Raw genomic sequence first — 25,636 nt, 5'->3', positions numbered from 1 at the left:
GGGATCCCCGGCGGCTCTGCCGAGGGAGGGCGGTAGAATGCGTGGAACACGCCGCGCTGCAGAGTAGCGGGGTGGATTTATGAGGCGCATCCCCAAGCCCCACAGAAAAACCCAACCCAACCCGAAGTGGCACACCGGAGATGGACGGGCTGCCTGGCAGGAGGTAAGCAAGGCCTTCTTGGGAAGGGCATGGTGGGCTCTCCTGGATCGAGGTGCTTTCAGTGACATTCCAGACCCCAAGCGTCCTGCCGCCGAGCGGGAGGGAGCCGGCTGGTCCTGGAGGAGAGCGGCTGTCTGTGCGCGCTGTTTATCCGCGATGCAGCCCTGTGTGTTACACGCCTGAAGGTTTCTGGGATGATGTAACATTTGGAAACCAGGGCTGCAAGCGCGGTCCCCGTATGCGGATGGGGGCTCTCCGGAGGCTCGTAACGCAGGACCGGTGGGGCTTTCTTCGGTCTGGGTTGGCCTAGCCAGGTGGGGTTGCCCGTCCCTTCCCCTCCCTCCCTTCTTGTTTCCTTCCTCCCTCCCATTCCCGTTTTCGACCACCGCCCTCCTGGGAGGCCCCCGGGGCCTGGTGCTCCCCCACAGGGGCTGGCTGAGCAGGTGAGGCGTGTCAGCAAATGACAAATGAGCGGGCTCTGTGGGTCTGGATTTGTATGCAATCCCATCACTTGGGGGGGGCACTCTCCCCGAGGAGGCGTTGCCAATGTGTTCATCTTTAGCTTCCATTTTCCCTCCTCTCACTTCTGTGTTGCCTGAAAGGAAGTCCCCCTGGGTCCAGGAGGCGGGAGTCGGGATCTGCTAGTTTAGAAATCGCAACCACAGCCTACCTGGTGTCGGGGGAGGAAGAGAGGGAGGGGCAGACTGCTATAGGATGCTGATCAGGAGCTCTGGTCTGGCCTATTGTCTTGCCTCTCCCCTCCTTCTTTTTCTCATCCACAATCTCCATTCCCTGCCAAATATAGATAAATACATTTATAAGAAGCAAGCCCCAGCCCACATCCTATCAAATTATTTTTTAAAAATTGTCATTTGTCCACGACACACAATTATTATCCTTCAGTTTCTTTACGCCCACATTTCCCTCCTCTGGCAGTTTGTCATCTGAGATTCAACTGACTCAAATGAGCCTTATAAATAATGCAAATCAAATCTGAGTTTCTAATGGGGATATTTCTGACTAAGCCCCGGAAAAGGGTTGGTTGGCATCCTGGCAGAAGCTTGGGGATTGCACAGGGCTAGCTCAGTTTCTTTCACGCAGAGTTTGTGGGGGTAATTGGGATTTCTGAGATAACTAACTTGCACCAGTAAAGGGTGTTAGCTTTTGTGGCATTTGAAAGTTATGTTTCTGTTTTAAGGAAAAAAATAGGTGGTCAGTATTTGAAGCAAAAGTGCTTTAGATGAGTATGACTAGAGAAGACAGCTATGAAATTTCAGACTTGCAAGTTAACACCTCCCACTAGCATATGAATAACACATGTCAGATTTTTAAAAGGGGTTAAACTATTTGATAATTTTCTTTTCTAATGTTCTATATTTGTAGGCAATCCCATCACTTTATAGGGAAAAAAAGTCATCCTGTAAAGTGATGTGACTTTTCTCAAAGCCTACAAATCAGGATCTTGTCTAGCTCCTTCACCACCCACTGCAAGGTACAAGTAAGAGCAAACCTTTCACTGTGTCTGTGAGATCAATGCATTGTGAAAACCCACCAAAATCGGTTAGCCTTTGATCCCATATCCACGACAAAGTTTGTAGAATTCGGTATGTTCTTTCTTATTTGAAGGTATTGGGACTTGAACCCAGGGCCTCATGCATGCTAGATAAGTGTTCTACCATCAAGCTATACCCTCATCTCCTTTTAAATTTTATTTTGAGATAGAATATTGTGCTAAGTTTCGTAGGCTGGCCTTGAACTTGTTATCCTCTTCCTTCGGCCTCCCAAATGGCTGAGATGACAGATGTGTTCTAGCACATTCTGTGTTCTTTTTGTCCACCAGATTCCATCTCCCCCTACTAGAAATGTGTCTGTCTCACATGAATACACCCAATATACAGTGGTGTTTCAAATGACAATACCACCTGTGGTTCTTGGGGTTGGCTTGGAATTTGCTTTAAATATTAGTATAGTGCTGGAGTTAGCACACTTTACTATTAAGGTTTACAGATGATCAAATGTGTTTGTTGGCAGAGGGTTTAGTGTTAAGATTTTAAATATATATAAAAAAGACTGGAAAATATATTTATCTATCTCCTACCTTGTTCCACAAGGGATTTAAAGACATTTGCCAGGATTCATAAAATATAACAAGGCAGCCTAATTTAGAAGTAGAAGGGAAAGAAAAAAGGAACCTCAGGGTAGAGGCCCTGGTTAGGTCAGAAAACAAATCCAGTTCTAAACCTTCTAGCAGATATGCAGAAAGACAATTGACCAGCCCATGGCTCATATGTTTTATTTATTCATTAACTCAATCACTCACTTGTTCATTCAACAAACATTCAGTGAGAATTATTACATGCTGGGTTCTGTAAGAAGCACTGAGAACAAAGGTATGACACAGTTAGACATGTTTTCTGTCCTCACAGTGCTTAAAGATAAATGAAGATAAATGTAAGAAATGGACATTCAAGAAATCTGTCAAACAAATCTATAATTACAAATTTTGATAAGAGCTGTGCATATGTTCAAAATACAAAAACACAAAATAAAAACTTCTTAAGGAAAACACATCAATTCTTGATTCTAAGATCAGAGAGGAACTTTTTCCAAATACACTATAGTGTTTGGGACAATGTCTTCAGTCATTTCCTTGTAAGACATGGGGTGCTTGTTTTTTGTGGGGTCCCTCAGCATGAGCTCATAGTGTCACATCACAGGCCTTTCACACCCTCGGTGTTCCAAGTGTGTGTGTATCATGAGGGGCCTGTGCATTCTCTAAAATTAGTGGCTTTAATCCAAGGGCAATAGGAAATGATTGGTAATTAAAATATGTTCTGGATCATTTTGACTGGCAAGTCCCAATCAAATGTTGAATCTGGGTTTGCCTCTGTGTCTTCCCACTGGAGCCAGAGTGTGGAAACAAGAGGGAAGTTTGAGTGGAGTGTGATTCTGGAAAGGGCACGGGCTAGCCCACTCCAAAGGAAAGCTCCTGGTGACCGCTGCTGTACTGGCAGGGAAAGAAGCTCTCACACCAGCTCTACCTTCCTGTGGACCAAGTTTCAGCAGTTTGTTAGCAGCAGATGTTGTGGTAAAAATGCACAGAAAATGCTGCAGTTGGTTTTAACAATAATTGGATTAGGTTTCCATTCATTGCAGGTCAAGTTACTCCCCAGTAACTACCTTATATCTAAGGTAATGAGATGGGCAATTTGCTGTAATGGTTAAGTGGAGCCAGATTGCCTGATTTCAAACCCTGCTTTTCTACTTAGCAGCTGTGGGAATTTGGGCACGTTCCTCAAATGTGCCTCTCTGTCGTTCAGTTTCCTTTTATGTTAATAAGAATATAAACATATAGTACTGGTTTCATGAGGATTAATTAGTCATTGCACATCTAAGACCTGGAGCATATAGTAAGATTTCATAAATGTTAGCAATGACTATTTTTATTAGCTTAAAATGATGGCTCACTTATGTAGGTACGCCAGAATGATTTTCCCCCTCCATTTCTTATTATTTTATTTTAGTTTTTATTAGTACATGTTTCAATATATATTCATGTGTTCAATATACACATTTCAGTTAATATATAATGACTTTGGTACCGGGGATAGAACTCGGGTCCTTGCACTTGTGAGGCAGGCAGTGGAACCACTGAGCTAGATCCCTGGCCCATGACACATCTTAATTCTTTTTTCAACCCCTTCTCCTTCCCCCTCCCTCTTATGTCATTTCTTAATCCCCTTACCAAAGGAGAAAGATCTCTCACTACTTCTTATAATCTATCCTTTATTTTGTTCTTTATTTATATTTGGGTTTCTTATTTAAGAGAAATAATGTGATATTTAAACTTATAAGTGATTTATTTCACTTAACATTATGGTCTCAAGGTACATTCATTTCTCTACAAATGACTTGTTTATCCTTTTTCATGGCAAAGTAGTACTCTATTGACTATAAATATCACATTTTCTTTTTCCATTCATCTGTTGATGGACATATAGGCCACTTCCAAGATTATTATGAATTGTGTTGCTATAATCATGGGAATGCAAATATCCCTGAAACATGACTTTAACTCTTTGGGGAAGATACCCAGAAGGAGAATATATGGGTAAAATGGAATTTCCAGTTTTATTTTTTTGCGGGACTTTGGCAGTGATTTCCACAGTGGTTGTATTAGTTTACATTCCCATCAATAATCATGAAGGGTTCCTTTTCCTTGTAGCCTTACCAGCATTTGTTCTTCATGATAGTCATTCTTTCTGGGGTAGGAAATAATCTTAGTGTGGCTTTAATATGTACTTCTCTAACGACCAGAGATAATTAATTTTTTCACATATTTATTTGCCATTTGGAGTTCTGAAAAGTGTCTATTCATTTCACTTGTCCAGTTTTTGATCATTGTGCTGTGATTTGTTAATATGTATGGTATAATTTAGATTCTTTTGGATTTACTTAAGTATGTTTTATTCACTAGTGCGTGGTGTGTTTTGGAGAAATTTCCATGTGCTGTTGAGAAGAGTGTATATTCTGTTGTTAGGTGGAACACCCTGTAGATATATTTGAAGTCCATTTATTCAAAGGTTTTGTTCAACTCTGATGCTTCTTTGCTGATTTTTTTTGTCTAGTTGATTTATTTGTAACAGTGGTATATTGAGTTCCCCTCCTATAATTGTGTTTATATTGATCTGATCTTTTATTTCCAGTAGCATTTGTTTTACGACATTGGGTGCACTATTGTTTGGTGCATACATATTAACAATTATTATCACATCCCATTGAATTTTTCCCTTAACCAGTATGTAGTGACTTTGTCTCCTCTAATCAGTTTTGGCTTGAAGTCCACTTTGAAAATAAGATAGTGTCTCCTGCTTGTTTTCAGGTTTCCATTGCATGGAATATTTTTTCCATCCTTTGATTTTTAGTCTATGAATTTCTTTTTCGGGTTGAATGTGTTTTTTGTGTACAGCATACCATTGGGCTTTGTTTCTTGATCTATTCTGTCAATCTGTGTCTTTTGATTGGGGAATTGAGAATTGTTATGATAGGTATTGACTTACTCCTGTTATTATGTTATTTTCCTGTGACTGACTTCCTTTCTTTTCCTGCTACTTAATTCCTCATCTTACCTGGTGTGTGCGTTCTTTCAACCCCTTTGTAATTGTTAGCTTCATTGTCTCGTTCTAGGATATCCAGATATTTTCCTCAAGTTTTTAGGAAACTCTTTTTGCATGGAAATATCTTATTTCTCCATCAATTTGGAAAGGTAGTTTTGCAGGATCTGTCAGTTTGGGTTGGAAGTTGTTTTCTCCTAGGGCCTGAAACACTTCACTCCATGCTTTCCTGTCCCCTCACGTTAAAGTTGAGAAGTCTGCTGTAATTCTAAGGGGTTTACCTTTACAAGTGAATCATTACTTTCCTCTAACAGCTTTTAAGATTCTGTTCTGTGGAACTTGTGAGGTTTTGGCCACGAGGTGTTATGAAGAAGTTCTTTTCTAGATGTGACTATTTGGAGTTCTGTAAGCCTCACACATCTGTATGTTAAATTCTTTCCTCATATTTGTATAGTTTTCTGCTATTATTTCAGTAGCCAGGTTTTTTATGCCATTTGTGCTGTCTTCTGATTGCTCACTAATTTCAATTAGTCTTAGATTAGTCTTCTCTATGTCATCTAGCAGCACTTGGATCCATTTTTTAAGTCCTCTTGTTGTTTTTAAGGTATCTCTGATTAATTTATCACCTCCAACAACTCTATCTTCTAGTTCTGATTTTCTGTCCTCATATTGGTCATCTCTGCTGCCCACACTTTTGATAGAATTTTTAATTTCCTGAATTTTTGTTTTGTTCCTTTTTATGGACTTCAATTCTTTTTTCTATGTTGATCATTCATGTTTTGTATCATTTTGTTTAGCTCAGTGTCTTCTGTAGACCATTGATTGTTTTGTGTGTTAGGTCCATTATCTATTTAGCTCTAACCCCTTTGAGCTCACCAAGTGCCATATTGATCTGTTTTGTTATCGCCTCTGTCATCCTTTCAAATAGTTTGACTTTATTGCATAGTATTTTCTCCCCTTCAGTGCCACATGGTTCAGCCTTGGGGGAGTTGGGAATTTTTGGAAGCATTTTGTGCTTGTTTCTCTTCCTTTGTGTCCTTTTCTTTTCTTTCTTTGATCTGAGGCTTGTGTCAGGTGGATTATAATGGAAAGCTTTGTTGGTAGTAGGGACACTTTCTTAATTAATGTCTGCATTGTTGAATCCTATTGTTGTGAAGCTCTTGATGAAATGGACAATTTGCACAGAAAACATATTGCCACTGGTATTTACTCCAGAAATAGAATGTCATGTTCTTGGATGGGAGAAACCATGTTACAAAGATATAATTTCCCCACAGTTTCTGCCATGTGGATGGCAGCTTCCTGGTAACCAGAAGTGTTGCAGATTTGTTCCTATTTTTATGTCCCTTTGGTATTCTTCTGGGGATTTTTGAAAGGGTAGTTAAATACTTTTGCTCAATTGTGAATTATTTTACTGAAAGGAAAACCAAATAAGTGCATTTGAATGTCACTAATAAATTGTTTTTACTTGAAGAACAAATTAAGTTATTAAACCTGGAAATGCATGGGGATTTTATGAGAACAGAATTTCATTTAACAGCGGACAAGGTTTTTCCACCTGTGTTATTTTATGCAGTATGAAATTCATCATGTTTGCTTTCTTTACTTGGCGTGGAGCCCCCACAAGGATCTGGCTTTTACTTTTAAAACTACAGTAAAAAGACATAGGCATGGTGAGGGCAGATTCACAGGAATAGTGAGGGCGGATTTAGTTCTTCCCTCTTTACTGTGTCAGATGCCACAGCATCCATGCTGATTATCTCAGCATCCTTTATTTAGAATTTATTCTTTCTCTCTTAATACTGCATTTCTCTTAGCTGTCTCAACACCCTCGTTTGTGTCCTAAATTAGCTACATCTGTTACCATAGTTATGCAGCTTAACCATTCCATGCTTCCTTCTACCATACTGTGGGATACTTTCTTTCTCTTATTTCATAAAATAGATCATTATTTTTCTTTCTTTTACTGTCCTCAAATTTTTAGTTTTTAAGAGAATGCACAGTTCACACTTTAAATAGGACTGAAGGGGTTCTAGTTTAAAGCAACACTCCCTGCCCCACCCAAATCCCTTATGCTAAGCAAACAGTTTTTGCTATAGTTATTTCTTTTTCAAAATAGTAAGCACATACTGTTTCAGAATTTATCAACTTTGATCATGTCTGGTGACTTCCTGCCATGACAGTCAAGGATGCAGCTTATTATACCATGTCTCCATCTCTCATCACAAACACACAGACACACACACATACACATGCGTGCGCACATGCCATTATTCAACTACTAAAATGGAATGGAAATATATGTCATTTGCAGGAAAATGGATCATCGCAGTGTGCTAAATAAGCCAGACTCAGAAAGACAAGTGTCCAAGAATTGCGTATTTTCTCTCATATGTGGAATCTAGAGAAGATGAAGGAAGACAATTATCTGACAAGAGGAAGGGTATAAGGGAGGGCAATGGGGAATGGATGTGACCAAAATATGTTATAGGAGTATACAAAAATGCCACATTGAAACCCGATATGTTGTAAGATTAACAGGCACTAATAAAAAATAAAAATATAAAAACTAGAAGAAAAACCCAGATTTATCATTTCATAAGCTGTTGTTTATACCACCTGCAGTCCTACTCGGTAAGAGAAAGCTGTTACCACCACCTCCCTTTGCTTTCCCCCTTCTTCCCTCTAGTTCTCCTTTTACTTTTGCCTTGTCCATGTGGATAAAATATCCCTTCTGTTCCACAGCCATAGCTATAATTTGTCCATACGGTAACTGTAAAAGCTGAAAACTCTTGAAATGTTGGTCATCTGATGGAGTTGATCCTGCTCACTGTGCAGTAAGTCGCACACTAGGATTTCGTGTTCTTCTTAGAGGATCCAGTGTCTCACCTTTGGGCCAAAGAGTAGAGAATGTTTCCAGTGTGAAGTTCAAATAGATTCTTTTGTCTGGGGCCTCCTAAAAACACTTAAAAGGACTTTCATCTGGAGGCACCAACACCATCACAGCTCCTCTGGTTCTATTCTCTCCCTCTAAAAGGACCTTCCTGTGACTGAAGCAGAGAAATTCAGAAACAGCAGGATCTGCGTGCTATTTTGAGATACGGTAACCCACAGCTGAGTGCTTCACTGTGGATGGCTTTATATGGTGGCACAGCAGTGGGTGGGCAGCGCATACTGCTTTGCATAAAAACTTGCAGTTTGTGCTCTTCTATCTGGCCTTTGTTCCTTTCTGTTCTCTATTGTTCCTGCCGTCTCAGAGTTTGGGACATCTTTAGGGCTCTGCCATACAGATCCATCACCTCTTCGGCTGTGGTCTCTGGAATCTAGGCCAAGACTTCTTTCTCAGATGTTAGTCACTAGCCCTTCGTCTGCTTTTAGTCTTCTAGACATTTGTTGAAGTCTTTCGTCTGGTTATGACCCACTTTTATTTTGTCACTATGTGAGTCTATATTTTTATTACCTAATAATCAGTGTATGGAGTCCAAGGAGAGAGAAAAATAGGCTAGATGGAATAGGTTTAATATCTTGAATTAAGAGCCAGGGGCATTAATTTTTAGAAAAGTCACATATGGTAGTAACATAAATTATTGACATGGCCTCACTTTAAATTCAAAAAGTTTGCTTTTCTTTGTTATGAATATGCCCTCAAATAGCTATCCGTTATTTCCAATATTTCTCCCTAGAATAATTCAGAAACACTGAAGCATTCTTCCACCCCACTCAGCTTTTAGTTTGCATGCAATTCTAACAGTTATTTCTCATCAGAGATGTCAGAAAAGTACAAGTGTTAAATTGAAAAAGAAGAGTTTGGATTGTAGTCTAAAAGGGATTTGGAGAAACATGAGGATTAAGGAAAGTTAAACACCTCTAGGAACCTGAGTGACTTTATAGTCCAAGTGCTGTGGAACACAATGTGTCAGACCACTACTTGATTTAGACCCAGAAAGTAAGAAAGTAACAGAAAGCGGGTTAACAGTGTGGATCCTCCCAAGGGAGGTGCTGTTGGCTTCCTTCACCAGGAGGAGAAGGATTGGTTGGTGCCAAAGACTTTGTTCTGGAGTTAAATCTAGAGTTACAATAAGAAAATCCATTTGTCTCCATGTTTCCATCTCCTTGGAGAATATTGCCTCGTTTTTCAGCTTTAGTAGTGATCAATAAGATGGAAAAAGAGTTTTTAGAATACTGTTTTATAGTTTTAACTGTTTAAGCTACAGGGTATAAAACTATTGTCAGTTTTAAAGCCTTTATTTGTTATATTTAGTTCCAAACTGAGGGCATATCAAAGTTAAGGATCTGAGAAAATTATAATCTCCTCTGAAAATGTCCACTATATATTTTAATGTATTTTTTTTTTCTTTTTGATTTTTTGAGAAAGGGTCTCACTATGTAGTTGAGATTGACCCGGAACTCACTATGTAGCCCAGGCTGGTCTCGAACTCACAACGATCCTCCTGCCTCAGCCTCCCGAGTGCTGGGATTAGGGATTAACTCGTTTTTCAGCTTTAGTAGTGATCAATAAGATGGAAAAAGAGTTTTTAGAATACTGTTTTATAGTTTTAACTGTTTAAGCTACAGGGTATAAAACTATTGTCAGTTTTAAAGCCTTTATTTGTTATATTTAGTTCCAAACTGAGGGCATATCAAAGTTAAGGATCTGAGAAAATTATAATCTCCTCTGAAAATGTCCACTATATATTTTAATGTATTTTTTTTTTCTTTTTGATTTTTTGAGAAAGGGTCTCACTATGTAGTTGAGATTGACCCGGAACTCACTATGTAGCCCAGGCTGGTCTCGAACTCACAACGATCCTCCTGCCTCAGCCTCCCGAGTGCTGGGATTACAGGCATGTGCCCCCATACCCGGCAGAATGTATTTCTTATTAGTACATATTTTGCCAAAGTAGTGTTTTCTATGTGGTAGAAAATGTTTATTATATTTATGGTTAAAATGGTATAATGTCTAGGATTTGTCTGAAAATAATTTTTTTATATGGAGAACGAGTGGATTTAGAGTTACGATAGAGCCTGAACCAAAAATGGTTGAGGCAGTAATCCATCATCTAAACTGGCACACTGTTCAGGGTGAATTGAGATGTTATTCATGATTGCATTAGAACAGGAGGCATTACCTGGATTTCCTTAGACACATTGCAATGTACTCTGAAATACTAGGTGCTATGTGGGGTTCATTATAGTATGTTCTTTAATTTTTTTCTATTTTCAGTTTTTCCAGGATTAAAATATATCTGCTGTTTTGTACTGCTTGCAGTTTTATTTAAATTGGAGCCTGCCATGTTGTACCATAATGTAAAACATAAATGAACTTCAAACACAAAATGAAAACAGCCAGAGAATATCATCAAAGGATAAATGTATGAAGTTGATTTATAATAATGAGACAAAAATCCATACATCTGGTACCTGGGACACTCAGCACACAATGCTTAATCAAGCTGACAATGTTATAAAGCACATGTGTAGCTCCGGGTCTTACAAAGGAGCCTGATTCCTTTTGCCACAAATTGGGATCCTAGGCATGTCAGTAAGAGCAAGTCTTCTGAGAAGTGAGGAACGGGACCTTCTGTTTGCAGAGCAGGTCCACCTGCCCATCTGTACCTGTCTTTGTGCCTCCCCTACATCACATCCTCCATGACTTTTCACCTACTAAGATATTATTTTTATTTATTTTATTTTTTATTAAAATTTTTTTTTTTGCTACCAGGGATCCAACTCTGGCCCTTGTGCTTGCAAGGCAGGCAGCGGAACCACTGAGCCAAATCCCCTGCCCGAAGATATTCTTTTTCAAATAAGCTTGATTTTGATAAAAGTTTCCATTCCCATTTTGTAAATCCATAATACAGTCACGTGGGGTGTAGTGTTGCTTTTTGCTGCTATACCTGGAAAGTGATGTGGGGAGGCACTTGGACAATGGCGCCAGGGTGAGGCCCACCTTCCAGGATGCCAGTTACTTTGATTCTGCCAATGAGAGGGCCCAGGTGGCTGCGGATTTGGAATATAGTCTTCTGTGCCCTATTCAAGGTGGGACGGAGATGGATGACTGCCCAGCTCCCAGATGGCAGGCAGCAAGATGGCACCTTGAAATAAACCTGGCTGCAGACTACGTACTTCATTATAGTTTCTTTTAGGGCTAGAGTGCAGCTACTGTAGAATCAGGCACTGATTCATTAAAGATGATTTGTTCTGATGCTGTGTTGCTGGTATTATTTATTACTGTGCTCACTCCAGTATTATACAGAAAGTTACTTTTTAATTTACTAAGCCCGTGGATTTAAAAAAAAAAGATCAAGCTTATTAAGCTATAATGTATATACAGTAAAATTTATCTTCCTTACATGTATGTATAGCTCTATGAATTTTGACAAACTTAATACAGTCATGTACCCACCACTCAATCAAGGTAAAAAAAATTTCCTCATACTCTTTTGTAGTGAATCCCACTTGCAGGCTCTGGGAATCAACCATGTGATTTTGGTTTAGCCTGTACAGTAATTTTTCTCTTTTGCAGAATGTAGTAGAAATGAGGTCATAGCCTTTTATGTTAGGTTTCTGTCACCTTGTATAACTGTTTTGAGGTTCATCCATGCTGTTACAAATATTATCAATTCATTCTTTTTTGGTTGCTGAGTAATATCCCTTTAGATAGATGTGCCACAATTTGTTGAGCTATTTACCCATTAAAGACATTTGTGTTGTTTCCAACTTTAGGTGATTATGAATAAAGACATTGTACACATTGGCATACAGGTTTTTGTGTGAATGTAAGGTCTTACTTCTCTTGGCTAAGTATCTAGGAATAGGATTGCTGTGTAGCATGATAAGTGTGTGCTTTATAAGCAACTACCAAACTGTCTTCAAAATAACTGTGTCATTTTGTGTTCTTACCAACAATACATAAGAGTTCTGGTTACTCTTTACTTGTTATCGTCAGTTTTGTTATTGTTGTTTAAAATTTTAGCCATCACATTAGTGTCTGAATGATTTCAATTTGCATTTTCCCAATGATCAAGGATAGTGAGAATCTTTTCCTGTGCTTAACTGCTTTAGTATCTCACCTCGGTTTTTCCTTGCTTTTAAAAATATCAACAAAGTGCTTCCATTCTCAGGCAAACAGGAAAAGGGTGGTTCTTTATAAGAGTGGGAGCAGATGTATAATGAGGCTTAAGGGAGGATGCCTGAGAGGAAAGCAATGTTCTGGGGATGAAGTCGGGAGCTGGAGTATCTGTGCTTCTTACTGCACAGGCTGCTTTCAGAGTTCTTCTCTGGAGGATTTTGTGGTTTGTTTTATGAGGGGCTGGCTGCTCCCTTAGGCAGGGAAGGAATACAAGCTGTAGTTTGATTCATCATTGTGTTTTAGAATTCCAAGTTCTGATTTCTTTATCTTTAGTTCACTATTTTTGAAAATAGATAAATTTGACTCAGGTAAGTAGCAGCCCCACTGTTAATTTTTTTTCAGAGAGAGGAAGGGAAGAATCAAGAAACCATACATTTGCAGTTGCTTGAGGTTTACTAGCAATAAAAAAATGACTGATCACTGTGGTAGGTAAGTTGTGTGCCTCGCCTCTGCCTATCAGCCTGTCAATCCACAAGTGTTTATTGAACCCTCCTTTATGTGCAGTGGTTATTCAAGGTACTGGGAGTACCATGGAGAACCAGGAATTCACACACCAGCAGGGAGAGACAGAAGCTAGACATGCAGATAAATGAATAAATAGTGCCAAGCATTAGTACCTGTCACACAGGGGAGAAATTCAGGGAGTATGTGGGAGAGTGGTAGAAGGCAGCTGCTTTAGCCAGAGTGACCAGGAAGTACCATGGGATGGGGTGACATTGAGCTGACTCAGGTGGACTAGTGGGATTTAGTTGAGGATGAATAGTGCTGGTTAATTGTAGGCATTTTTGTGATGCTATTTGAGGTGGTTTCATTGGCTGAGCGAGGGGTGAGGAGGGTATAGGGATTTGAGGAGGGATTACTCATATAAAATCACCCTCTTGAAGTCTATCAGGGAAGAGTGGATTGCCTGGCAATGGTAAGAACTCATTTGAAAGGAATGGAGGGTTTTCTGAAGTGAGTTCATCCTGTGAAGTTGTGTGCAAGGGTCAAACGCTCAGGTACAGTCACGTAGGGTTATCTAAGATTGGGGCACTGAGGGGTGAGAACAGTGGATGCAGAGAGGAGCAGAAAATGAGTTAGAGGTGCTTTGCAAGGGAATAGTTTTGAACCTGGGCTATTTAAGTTGGATAAGGAAGGATGGGAAGAATGAAATTGTAGGTTAATAAAAAAGTAACTAAGGGGTCTTAGAGATGTTGGATAATTGGCAGAAGGAGGATATTAGAGTAGGCAGGCTGGACAGGGATGGTCAATGAAAGAGCAGGATAATGATATTCTGATGTTGGTGATGGAGCTTTTTCAGATGAAGGAGAGATTTATAAGGTATGATCATGGGAGGAGGTGGCTGAGGCTGGGCGGATAGAGAGGGCTGGCATCAAAGGTCATGGGAGGCTGCTGTTGGATGAATCACTGTGTTCATGTAGAGGTCTTCAGGAATAAGTAAGGATAGAGAACAGAAGATGAGCAGCCAGGAGCTGACATGATCAGAAAATGAGAGGAGTAAGTGTTGAGGAGGGTAGAGAAGAGTCAGAAGGAGGGGTGATGGGATGTCAACTGAAAGATATGAACCTTCAAAGCAGTGGGATTTTTGGAAGGAGAGCAACTAGTTAGAGGTGCCTGTAGGGTGCCCACACTGTACTCAAGAAGGCCTTTTGTGTGAGGAGTGGGAGAAGAGGATGTAGGATGACAGCAGGCTTTGTGTGAGAGCATCACAGAAAAGGGCTTTATATGGCTGGATTAGGGAGTGCTGCAAAGACTTGTGTGATTGTTCACTTTGATTGGTTTCCAAACAGGACAGAAAGAAACCAAGGAGGTATCACTGACTTCAGATTTGTTCAAAACTCAATTAAAAGCAATTAACAGTATCTGATGTTGTTTACCAAAGTATTTGTCTCATGAGAATCTCCTAGAAGTTCTTCTGAACTGTAAGTGCAGAAGGAAAGGCTCCATCCCTTGAGGAATCTTGTGTTTTCCTGTCTTTAATTTCTTTATCACTTCTCAGCCATGACTTTCGTGGAGGGGACAGAAGGCTCTTGTCCTTTGGTATCAGCGTCTTGCTCTGTGAGGACTCTGTCTAGACTTGCTCTGCTAATGGTGACCTATAACGTAATAAAATGCTTACAGGAATAATAAGAATTGATGAGAAAGCTGCACTTTCTTATGATTCATACTCTGTGCATTAGTAAAGGACATTTTGGAGGAATGAAGCATACTATGTTAGAGTATGGGTTTTAAAAGAAATGTGTGGTTAAACATCTCAAAAAAGCCACTCTGTGGCTACCTGACAATTCCAATGCATTTACTCTCCCACTTTCCAGAATGACTAATTCACTCCTCCTTTCTCTAAGTCTCTTTCCCTTCCCACCCTACTCATCTTGCTGTGCCTCTGATTTCCATGAGAAACAGAAACAATGAACTGGGAACCACCCCACCCCACCCCACGACAAATCCCCCCACCTGCTCCAGGACGAATGAGCCTGCTCCTATCAAAGGTTGTTGTTCCTTCTGGGCTTTAGGCCACTTCTCAAAAATACCACTCTAGCAACTGCCTTTCTTTTTCTGCATCAGCAACACACTTACCCTCTTCTTGCTGTCTCTCATTTGCAACGTTTCCATCCGCCATCAGGTAGCTCCGGCATCTCCCACCTATGCTTCTCTAATCACTGCCCTATTTTTCTAACTTCTCAGCAAAACTCCTTGAAGGAGCTGGCTTTGCTGTTTCTCTTTCTGTGTCCTCACCTCCACCCTCTCTGTAAACTGGGCTTCTGTCCTCTCTAAGCCACTAAGGTTGGCCTTGTCAAAGGCATTGATGATGACATCCATATTGGGAAATCTCATGAATATCCACTTTTTTCCCAGAACTGGGCATTGAACTCAGGGTCTTCACATTAAGGTAACCCTAGCCCTTTTTTAATATTTTATTTTGACATAGTCTCACTAAGTCACTAGGTTGTCGGGGATGGGTTTGAATTTGTGATCCTCTGGTCTCACCCTCTCAGAGGGCTGAGATTACAAACATTTGCCACCACACCCAGCTAATTCTCTGCTCTTATCTTACTCAGCCCATTTTGCAGCAATCAACACAGTTGACCACTTCTTGAAACACCCTGATATTTGGCCATCTGGAGCACTTGGATCTCCTGGATTTCCCTTTGCCTCACTGGCTGTCCCTTTTCTCCCTTCTATTTATCCCTTCCTGATGCTTCCCATAGCAGAGTTTATCCAGGCCTTGGCTTTAGGATCCATTTATATATTGTTGAGTCCAAAGTCTCTATCTCTCAAAACTTGAGCTCAGTGCTTCTTAGATTTTAATGTGCATACCCATCACCTAGGGAGCCTCTTACAATGTCGATTCCAGTTCTACAGATCTGGGGCAAGGCCTGAGAGTCCGCATGTTCAGCTAGCTCGCTGGTGATGCTCATACCGTTGATCTGCAGATCTTACTTTGTATGGTGTGTAATAGTGACGCTGCAGGTGTGTATATCAACTGCTTCCTTGACATTTCTACAGGGGTGTCATACAGGCATCTCAGACCACACCTAACATTATCCTTTTGACTTCTTTCTGTAAGCCTGTTTCTCTCTGCATTTTCCTTACATCACCTCCCCAATTGTTCAAGCCAAAAATGTCCTTGGTTTCTCTCTTAACTTCACTTTCTCATCCAGTGCATTAGCAAATTGTAGTTGGCTCGATCCTCCAAAACATATCTCAAATCTTTCCACTTGGCTCCATAATAAAATAATAATATTCATTTATTACTTCATGCATGTCAGGCTGCATTAATTATGCATATTTACATTTATAGGTATTGAAAGTCATAATCATAACCATTTTATAGAGTAGGTGATATTATTCATCTCATTTTTCTGGATGAGGAAAAGTGGATCCAGGCAATACATCTTTAGGGACTGAGTAAATCACTAAACTTATATGTTATAACTAGGTAAACCTACATAGATCTTCAGTTTATGACCTTAAAAAACACAATTCATTTTTGTGGCCTATTTTTCCCCTTTGTTATAAATATGGTAGTCAATAATGCTATTGATATACATGGAGAATTAAGGAGATAGCATCTTATTTCAAGGTTTTATGTCCTTGCTAGGTATAAATTACATACAAATGTTCATAGCCAAATGTCCAAAGGGCTTGAGTGTTAAAGAGTCTATAGTTTCTTTGCTGTTACCAAACCACTTTGGCAGAGGTCATATGCATTTAAGACACTAAAACCACTTATTTTTGATAATTATAATATTGTGATGCACCATACTAAGACATAGTGGTTTTTGCTGTCTTGTGAAAGCAGGAACTATTTTACTTCTCACTATATCATTGATTTTCTATAGTCTGCAGGTTGTATTGAGAAAATAACATTGAAGCTCCAACATATGTTCCTTCCTTAAGTTTTCATTGTTCTCATTGTTGAAAATATTGTGCTGTGTGCTTGTCAGCACACTTGCAAAGGATGATGAGAAATGGTGGTGTTCAAAAAAGCAATCTATATGACCATGTGAGTGGAAATCAGTTTCTAAGCCAAAGGACAGTGTCAGGGAATTCATGTTATTTAGATGGGAAAAAAAGCAGGTTAATTACCTGCCTTGTTATGCTCTGTATTTTAAAGAAAATCTTTAGTAAACTTATAAAATAGCAATATATTCTGTAAGGTAAATAATTTACCTAGTTTTTTGAGGTATAAATTTAAGAGTGGAAAAGAGAGACATTCATTTTTTTACCTAGTAATTTCTATTCCAGCCCTTTCTAAAAGAATCAGTCCTCTCAGACTTTGTTTTGTTCAGTACCAGATATCAAACTCAGGACCTTGTGCTTGCGAGGCAGGCAGTGGCACTACCAAGTAGATCCCCGGTGCTCCCAGACTTTCAATATGCCAAGGTGAACATAACTGCAAATGCAGCACTCACTCTAGGAAGTAAGACTCTTACCAGGGATGTCCTTGAATTAGAAGGGCTTGACTTTGGATTATTTATTTATTTATTTATTTATTCATTTATTTTTGCTTTATGATGGTGTGAAAGAAATATTCATTTGGTAGAAACTGCACTTTAGATTTTGCTCTTTTCCCAGTGTAGGAATAGATGGCCCAGTATTCTCGTGGGATGCTGGGAGGCAGCAGGGAGCTGCAGCTCCTCAGCCATGTGATCACAACAGTGAGCACCCATGCTGTTCAGTGTACTGTATCCAGTGGCTACATGGACACTTTATTATAAAATAGACTTTGTGTTAAATGATTTTGCACAACTGTAGGCTGGTGGAAATTTCTGAGCATGTTTAAGATAGACAAGGCTAAGCTATGATATTCAGAAGGCAATGCATTTTCAACTTATATTTTAAATGTATGATGAATCCGTGAGAAGCCAACCTCATCATAACTCAGGAACATCTGTATAAACAAATTTAGAAAAGCTAAAAGGAGCCCTAAGCATTAGCTGGGTTGGCTGCTCTGATTTTTCATTCTAACTGGCCCTGCCTGTCTTTATGTTTCTGAGTAATGTGAATCATGTCGCACGTTCCCACTGGAGTTTCAGAGTTTCAAAGCAAAGGGACCACAGAGATGTGGCTGTTCAACCCTTAGTTGCAGTGACCAGACAAATGCAGCCAAGAAAGAGAAGGCACTGACCCAAGGTGAGGCAGATAATTAATGACAAGTCTGGGTTCCCAAAAAGCAATTCTTTAGGGCCTTTCTATTTAAGCATCAACTTTGCCTTTTTTAACATCAGAGTTTCCAAGATGCTATTTGATCTCAAGGAAAAGTGACAGGAGGAATACACATTCCTTAAAAGACTCTAAAATGTAGTGAAGGAGCTGGGTGGGGGTTAGCAAGGTCTCTAGATAGCTGGCCTCAATGACAACCATTAATTTTCCTCTTGGACACAGGAAAAATTACAATAAAAATTTTAGACTTTGTTGCAATGTCACAAAGTATATTAGTTTAACATAATACCTTAACAAAGCACCACAAACTGGATGGTATAAAACAACAGAAATTTGTTCTCACCCAGTTTAAAGGCTAGAAGTCTGAAATCAAGATTTTGGCAAGGCCACACTCTCTCTGAAGGCTTTAATAGAGGATCTTTTCCTTTTTATGTCTTGGGGTGTTGGCCCGTAATCCCTGTCATTCCTTGGCTAACAGCTGCATCCCTCCAATCTCTGCCGCCCCTGTCAGATAGTCTCCTCTGTGGCTTTGTATGTCCAAATCTCCCTCTTTTTGTAAGGATACTGCCTTTTTGATGTTGAACACACCCTAACCTACTGTAACCTCATTTTAGCTTGATTATGTCTATAATGACCCTATTTCTAAATAAAGAGGTTTGTATGAACACAAATTTTAGGGAGATACTATTCAACCTAGTATACAAAGCTACAATTACAATGGTTTTATGTTTCAACCCTTGGTAAGAATTTATGTTTGTATGTCCTGGAAAGACATGCCTTTTTTTCTTGGAGGGAGGGAGGGAGGGAGAGAGAGAGAGAGAGAGTAACTGAAGAGAACCTGGACACTGCTTCCCAAAGTACATGGGATACTATTTCCAAGTGTGTTGCCGTTCTATCTCTGTGACAAAGTACTTGAGAATAAGAACTTTGAGAAGGAAAGGCTTATTTTGGCTCGTGGTTTCAGTCCATGTTGACCAGTTCCATTGTTTGTGGCTTTGTTTTTTTTGTTTTTTTTTTTTTTGGTACTGGGGATTGAACTCAGGATCTTGTGCCTGTAAGGCTGGCGTGGAATCACTGAGATAAATTCCTGGCCTGACCAATTCCATTGTTTAGGCCTGTGGCAAGAAAGAAAATCATGGCAGAAGGGCATGGCAGAGGAAAGCTGCTCATGTCATGGCAGCCAGGAAGCAGACAATGAAGGAAAGAACCAGAGAGGAAGAGGCTGGGGAAAAATATACCCTTCAAAGCCACAGCCCTGGTGTCTTATTAGGCCCCACTTCCTATTAAGCCCATTCAGTAAATACACTCATGAATGGCTTAGCCCACTTGATGAAATTAGAGCCCTAATTGTCCAGTCACTTCCCAAAAGCCTCTTGGCTGGCAACCAATCCTTCAACACAGCGAGCCGTTGGGGGACATTTTGGATCTCAACCATAACACTAAAAGATGTAACAGGAAATAAAGGCTTTCACGGTCAACAGAACTTAGAAGATACTGTATTTTCCTCTCCTTTCTGAGCTGGTAGATAGGATATAAAAGGCACAGAAAGGTCATGTAACAAAGATCTGAGTTTATCCTACCAATTTTAAAATTTACTGGACAGGATATTTTGTCTACTGATACACTATATTGCTTAAGGATTGCCTCCAGCTTCATGAATGGGAAACCCAGTACAGGGCCAAGTAGAGGTTTTTTTTCCCTCACCTAGAAAGTCAGAGGTTGGCAGTAAGAGGCTGGCACAGTAGCTCATACTGACCCAACATACCTGGTTCCCTACCTCTGCTGGGCTATGCTCAGCAGGTGGTCTTCCTTCTTTTGAAAGTTGATAAACCAGCCACTCCATTCCCAGCCTCCTAATTACCTTCCAGACAGAGAAGAGGAGGACATGATGAAGGAGAAAGGATAGTGTTTCCATCAAAATTAAGACTTTGTGGAAATTCCCAGCAGATTTCTGCTTGAACCTTATTGAACTAGGATTTATCAAATGGTCACTTCTAGCCTCAGGTAAGGCTGGGAAATGCAATTTTTTAGTAGGCATATTATTCCCTGGGTAAAACTGAAGTTCTGTTAGGGAGGAAGAAGGGAAAATGAATATTGCCTAGGCAGCTGGTGCACACACAACTTCCTCAGGCCTTAGTGACCAGGAAATGCCCCATGTTAAACGTTTGTCCTGACTGTCCTTCACAAGAAAGTACTTCTTAATGAATTCTAGGTTTTTAGCATCCACCTCCAGGTTTAATCCTGTCAAGCAATTTAGCTCTGTACAGCTCAAGCCATTAAGAGTGCCCAAACTTGTATGGGTCTGTGCTGCACTAAGAGCTCTTTAAATTATGTAATGGCTTGATGTGTGCTTGCGTGCCTAGGCTAATTTCATTTTCTTTAATGTGCTTTAATGGAATTTGGGACTTCAGTTCCCCCAAATCTCTTTAGCATATTCCTGTCATGTTAAAAGTAATATACTCCGAATGCATTACAGAAGCAGCACTGTTTCTTCTGGCTAACATTTAAAGCAGTGAGAGACAAAGGCCTCCACCTGCTCAGACAGTGGATGCTGCAGAGGAGCTCAGGAGACCTTGCCAGTGACAGTGGCCTCCAGTAATCACTTCTGTGGTCTTACATTCTAATCACCAAGGGAGCCAAAGTGTACGCTTCCATTACCAGACAGGAAGTGCTCCATTTTAGGTCCAAATGGAACCAAAATGAGGTGGCTATGATGGTAGGAGGCACAAAGCTTTCATTACGCTTGTTTGTTTGTTTATTTTAAGTTTATGTAGTCAGGGAAACCAAGACCAGGAAGAAGGAGACTAGTTAGAACTGCACCATAGTTTAGCTTGCCTTGACAAATAAATAATAATGACAGAGACATAGACCAGATTCCAAAACAGGCTTCCTTTTGGTTTGTGTTTGAATAGGTGACATTTCTAATCTTACCTCTGGAAACTTAGGGAGAGAAGGAGAGAAAGAACCACGAAATAAGCCAGTCACGTCAGTGCACTTGAGAACAGAAATGTTCTCCACAGTGAAGGTTTTGTGTCCCTGGGGGAAGCGCCATGGAAGCTGGACCCTTTTCACAGTTGTACACATTCTCCGTACTCTACTGTACACATTCTCCGTACACTGCTGTGAATACAATAAGCTCTTTCCTTTTTTTCTAGATGGAGGTAAGAAATCAGGAATGACTTAACACCTACTTCTCCTACCAGCAATTCCATGTAAAAAGTTTTTTAAAACCTTTAAAATTTTATGCCATTATACATTTTTGAGAAAGCACAGGGTACACAGGCTTCCTGTCCAAAGGCAGTAGCTGAAAGGAGCAAATGCCCTTCTATCATTTTGATAGTTGACCTGCTCTACAAACAAATTGAATTTAAATGGTAATCACACTAAGCAGGAAGGAAGCAATGTGCTTATCACTGAGTAATGTTTAAGAAAGGTCAGTCTGAAATTATGTGGTTCCTAAGCCACTGACTCATAAAGAGACATTGTCCCTGGAACACAAAAAGCTCGTAGAAGAAAAGGGTCACATAGCAGAAGACAGGATGGATTTCTCTTGTCAGTGATTGTGCTGTGGTGTAATAGGAAAGCACTTGGCGTGACAAGAGAGCATGGCATGATGGAAAGTAATAGCCATGATAGGTGATTGCATGGCCTGGTGGGAAGAGCATTTACCATACAGTGCTTCAGTATAATCTGGAAGTTTGGCTTTTTGATTGAATCCTTGTTGAGCTCTAAGCTCCTGGAGTGCAGGGAGCATTTGCTGAATTTTTGCTGTCTCAAAGCTCTTAGCCCAGTGCATCACTTGGTCTTCAAAAACTGTAAGGTGAGTAAAGACATTAGGAGAGCAGTCATGCCCAAGCAAATCAATCCAAAAACACTTGTCCAGAACATTTATTTGGATCAGATGTTAAGCTGGCATCCCCAGGCTGTGGGTCAGTGGTGAAAGCCCAGGCAGGGGCTGGCTGCAGTACTACCAGTGAGCGTGGATGAGACCCAGAACGTCAGTGAGGCAGGCAAATCTAAGGACAGAGGGCCTCAACAGTTATAATAGGGCTGCACAGCTAATAAATGAACAGATAGAGCCTGGATTCCACATACTTTGCCTCTTACGTCAGTGTTGCCCCATCCTACCGGCTTGGGAAGTGGCAGAGTCAGGCTGCCTGAGTTAGAATCTTGATTGTCCCCAATTAGTAGTGGAGTGACTGGACAGGCTGCCTTCCCTCTCCTGCTCACTGGTGTGGTCCCTGCTTCATCAAGGTGACAGCAAGGACTAACAAGGCTAATGTGTAGTGTGCACGGCTGGCCCCATGAACTGTTCCATAGAATAAGCAGCTGCAAGCCCAACTGCTGCTGCTGCTTTTCCTATTTGCATCTCCTTTAAAACTCCAGAATGAAAAAGAGTGACATGCTAGGTACAAAGACAACCGTCTGAGAGATTTACCATGATAAATAATTCCCACTGATGAGAGCCCTAACAGCTCAGAAGAGAGGCCTGTTAACTCTGCTCCAAAGATCAGAGAAAACTTCACAGAAGGGTTGATGTTTGTGCTCCCCTTTCAAAAACATGGGATATGCCTGCTTGGTTACATTCTATTTTGGAAGAATCCTTTTAAGCACAAAAGTAATTTTATTTATCAGGCATGTTAATAATCACAAGTACAGGCTCACTAGCTCATTATTATTTGAATTCTGAACAGGGGGTATCTATTGTTTACAGCTTTCCTATTATTTGCATAATCCATAGGGTTGTTTCACAATTAATTTAGATTAAAATAGAACTAATTTAGGCTACAACCTACAAGAGATACTTGTATAATACATACAGTTAATTGTTTCTCTAACTATTGCCTACTGGCTTGGATTCAATTTATCTCCTCTCTGCAGGGTCTTTTGTTGTCCTTGGATACTCACCTCACATATGTCCCTGAGTGTGTGCAACTGATTAATCATAAAAAAGGTGACATTCCTTGGGGTAATTGGACATTATATAAAAAACATCTGCTGTGCTTTCTCAGGAAAGAGACAGGCCATCTACCAGTGAACGCAGACAGCTGCTCTCCTGGGAGGCTCTGTATTGAGGCTGCAGCCTGGCTTTGGATGAGGATCTGTCATGTGCCCCTCCCACCCCACCCTCAGCACACGGCCTTTTCCTGCTTTGTGCTGGGATATTAGGAACACGGTGCACACCTCAGAGATGTGGCTGTGCCTCTTTGCACACGAGATCAGCCCCTTTACCTCTAAGGACGATTCCCACACTTCAGGGCCTCCTCCCACAGCATAAATATATGACATCTCTGGGTCTGCCCGGGAAGGAGTGTGGGAATAAGAAACAAGTAGAAACAACCCTAGAACAAGAATGAGAAATCTAACGTTCAGTTCCATCAACTGATCCAAAGCCTGGGAGGGGGGACTAGAGAGCACATTCAGGGCACTACCAAGTCCTGTTTGAGTTTTTGTCTCCCGAAGCTCCCAAATCCACTCACTGGTCTCCATCTCCTCATGCCCTGAGTCCAAACCCCAACATTGTCAGCTGATGATTTGCTGTTGCTTCTAACTGGCCTCCAGCCCACTCGTACCCACTCCCTGTCCTATTTTTCATACTGCAACTAATGTGAGCTTTCAATATACAAATTGGACCTTGCCATCTTCCCGGCTAAAGCCTATTAGTGCTTCCTGTTATTCTTAGAAAAAGAAGGCAAATTCAACCTCTGCTCCAGTTTCATAGCATGTATCCCCTTGCCCCGGCTGCTTCAGCCCAGTTAGGTTTCTTTCTGTGCCTTCAATTCACCAAGCGTTTTTGGGCCTTTGCATCGTCTTTTACCCCTGCTTTCTTCATGGGGTTTTTCTTAGCTACTTCCTTCTTGCCTGTTATATCTCAGCCTAACTTTTATCTCTTCAGAGGTCGCTCTCTCTCTCTTTCTCTCCCTCCCTCCCTCACTGTGTCTATATTTATTATATATACATACTTGCATACATATGCATCCAAACACACAGTATTTTCCAAACCACTTAAATGCTGACATAATGCTGCCCATTTATCCCTGAAGACGTCAGTGTGTTTCCTAAAAGCAAAGACATTTTCTAACATAACCAAATACAACTTCGGATAGCTGTAAGCCAGGCACTTAACACTGGTACAATCCCATTATTTAATCTACAGACTATATTCAAATTTTGCCAGTTCCACTAATACTCTGTCTAGCATAATAGTTTTTTTTTTTCTGGTCCAAGATTCAATTCAGGGTCAATCCTCTCTAGACGTCTCTCTAGACTGGAACTGCTCCACAGTCTTCCTTTATCTTTAGTAACCCTGACATTCTCTAAGGGTCCTGGCCTGTTCTTTTGCCACATGTTCCACAGTTTGGGTCTGTCTGATGGGTTCTCATGATTAAAGTCGGAGTGTGTTCTGGGGAGGAGTGTCAGAAGGGGGCGCTGCTCTCTTCTCTGTGCCTTCTATCCCGGCATGTGTTGACTGTGTGTTCAAATGTCTGCCAGACTTCTCTAATGTAAAGGCACTACCATATTTACCTCTTGTAATTCTTCAGTATCTTGGGGCAGGACACTTGGAGACAGTGTAATTCTTCTAAAAAATTCCAGTTTTGCTGCTGGTTTTTGCCTGCTTGCCTGCTTGAAACAGAGATTACCATGGTGATTGCTAAATGGTGAATATGCCACCCTCCTTTGATTCTCCTGGTAGCTCTTATCACTCTGACTTTTGTAGTCTGATGTTTATTATCTATGCAGGATGTACACTCTGGGAAAGCAAACTCCTTACCTGTCCCGTTCACTGATGTCTCTCCCCTAATACTGAAACATAAGAGACTGTCAGGAAATGTCTGATGAATGAGTGAATGAATAAATCACTAAATGGATGACTATGACCCAGCATGGTTTGGTGCCTTGTGTTACCTCCACTAGCCTCTCTCAGCTCTTCACCTCTGCTGTGGGCACAGTAGTCTTTTTTTTGATTCCTTGTGCTTGCTATGCTGTAATCTGCCACAAGCCTTTGAATATGTTCATGCTCCAGTACGTAATACTTCTTCTTTCCTGTTTTATTATTGACTCTTATTCTTCCCTACAATATCAGCTCAAATGCTAGTACTTTGAGGAAACTGTTTGTGGCCTTAACTTGGAGGTCAAATTCTCCAGCTATAGCACAACAACACTTCAGTTAATGATGAGCCCCATATACAATGGTATGTACAATATAGCCTAGGTGTCTAGTAGGCTATATTATTTAGATTTGGTTAAATATACTCACTTGATGATGTTAGCACAATGACAAAAATCACCTAATGACACATTTCTCAGAACATTTCCTTTTTGGCGCATGCCTGTAATCCTAGTACTCTGGGAGCGTGAGGCAAGAGGATCACAAGTTCAAGCCCAGCTTGGGCAGCTTGGTGACTTAGGGAGATCCTGTCTGGGATGTGTAGCTCAATGTGAATGAAGGCTCTGGGTGCTGGAGGGCGCGGAGACAGAGGTGTGGGGAGAGGGGAAAGAGGAAAGGGCAGAGCGGAGAGAGAGGAGAGGAGAAGGAGGAGAGGGAGGAGAATGAGAGGAGGA

The 25,636-nt window shown here is 40.7% G+C and overlaps 1 protein-coding gene across 3 annotated transcripts in view; it reads left to right on the top strand.

Annotated features, from left to right (window-relative positions):
- The first annotated feature begins 6 nt into the window (after positions 1-6).
- The window catches only part of Add2 (adducin 2), a 108,345-nt gene continuing 82,715 nt past the window's right edge, over positions 7-25,636 (top strand). For all 3 annotated transcript variants that reach the window (XM_010609649.1, XM_010609648.1, XM_033764649.1), the window contains exon 1: positions 7-163. The gene's annotated coding sequence lies outside the window, so the exon portion shown is untranslated. The remainder of the gene's footprint in view (positions 164-25,636) is intronic.

The sequence above is a fragment of the Fukomys damarensis genome, unplaced genomic scaffold, assembly GCF_012274545.1.
Source record: "Fukomys damarensis isolate Sample0158 unplaced genomic scaffold, DMR_v1.0_HiC HiC_scaffold_2, whole genome shotgun sequence".
In the NCBI taxonomy this organism is placed as follows: Eukaryota; Metazoa; Chordata; class Mammalia; order Rodentia; family Bathyergidae; genus Fukomys; species Fukomys damarensis.
This window is presented reverse-complemented; position numbering and strand designations above follow the sequence as displayed.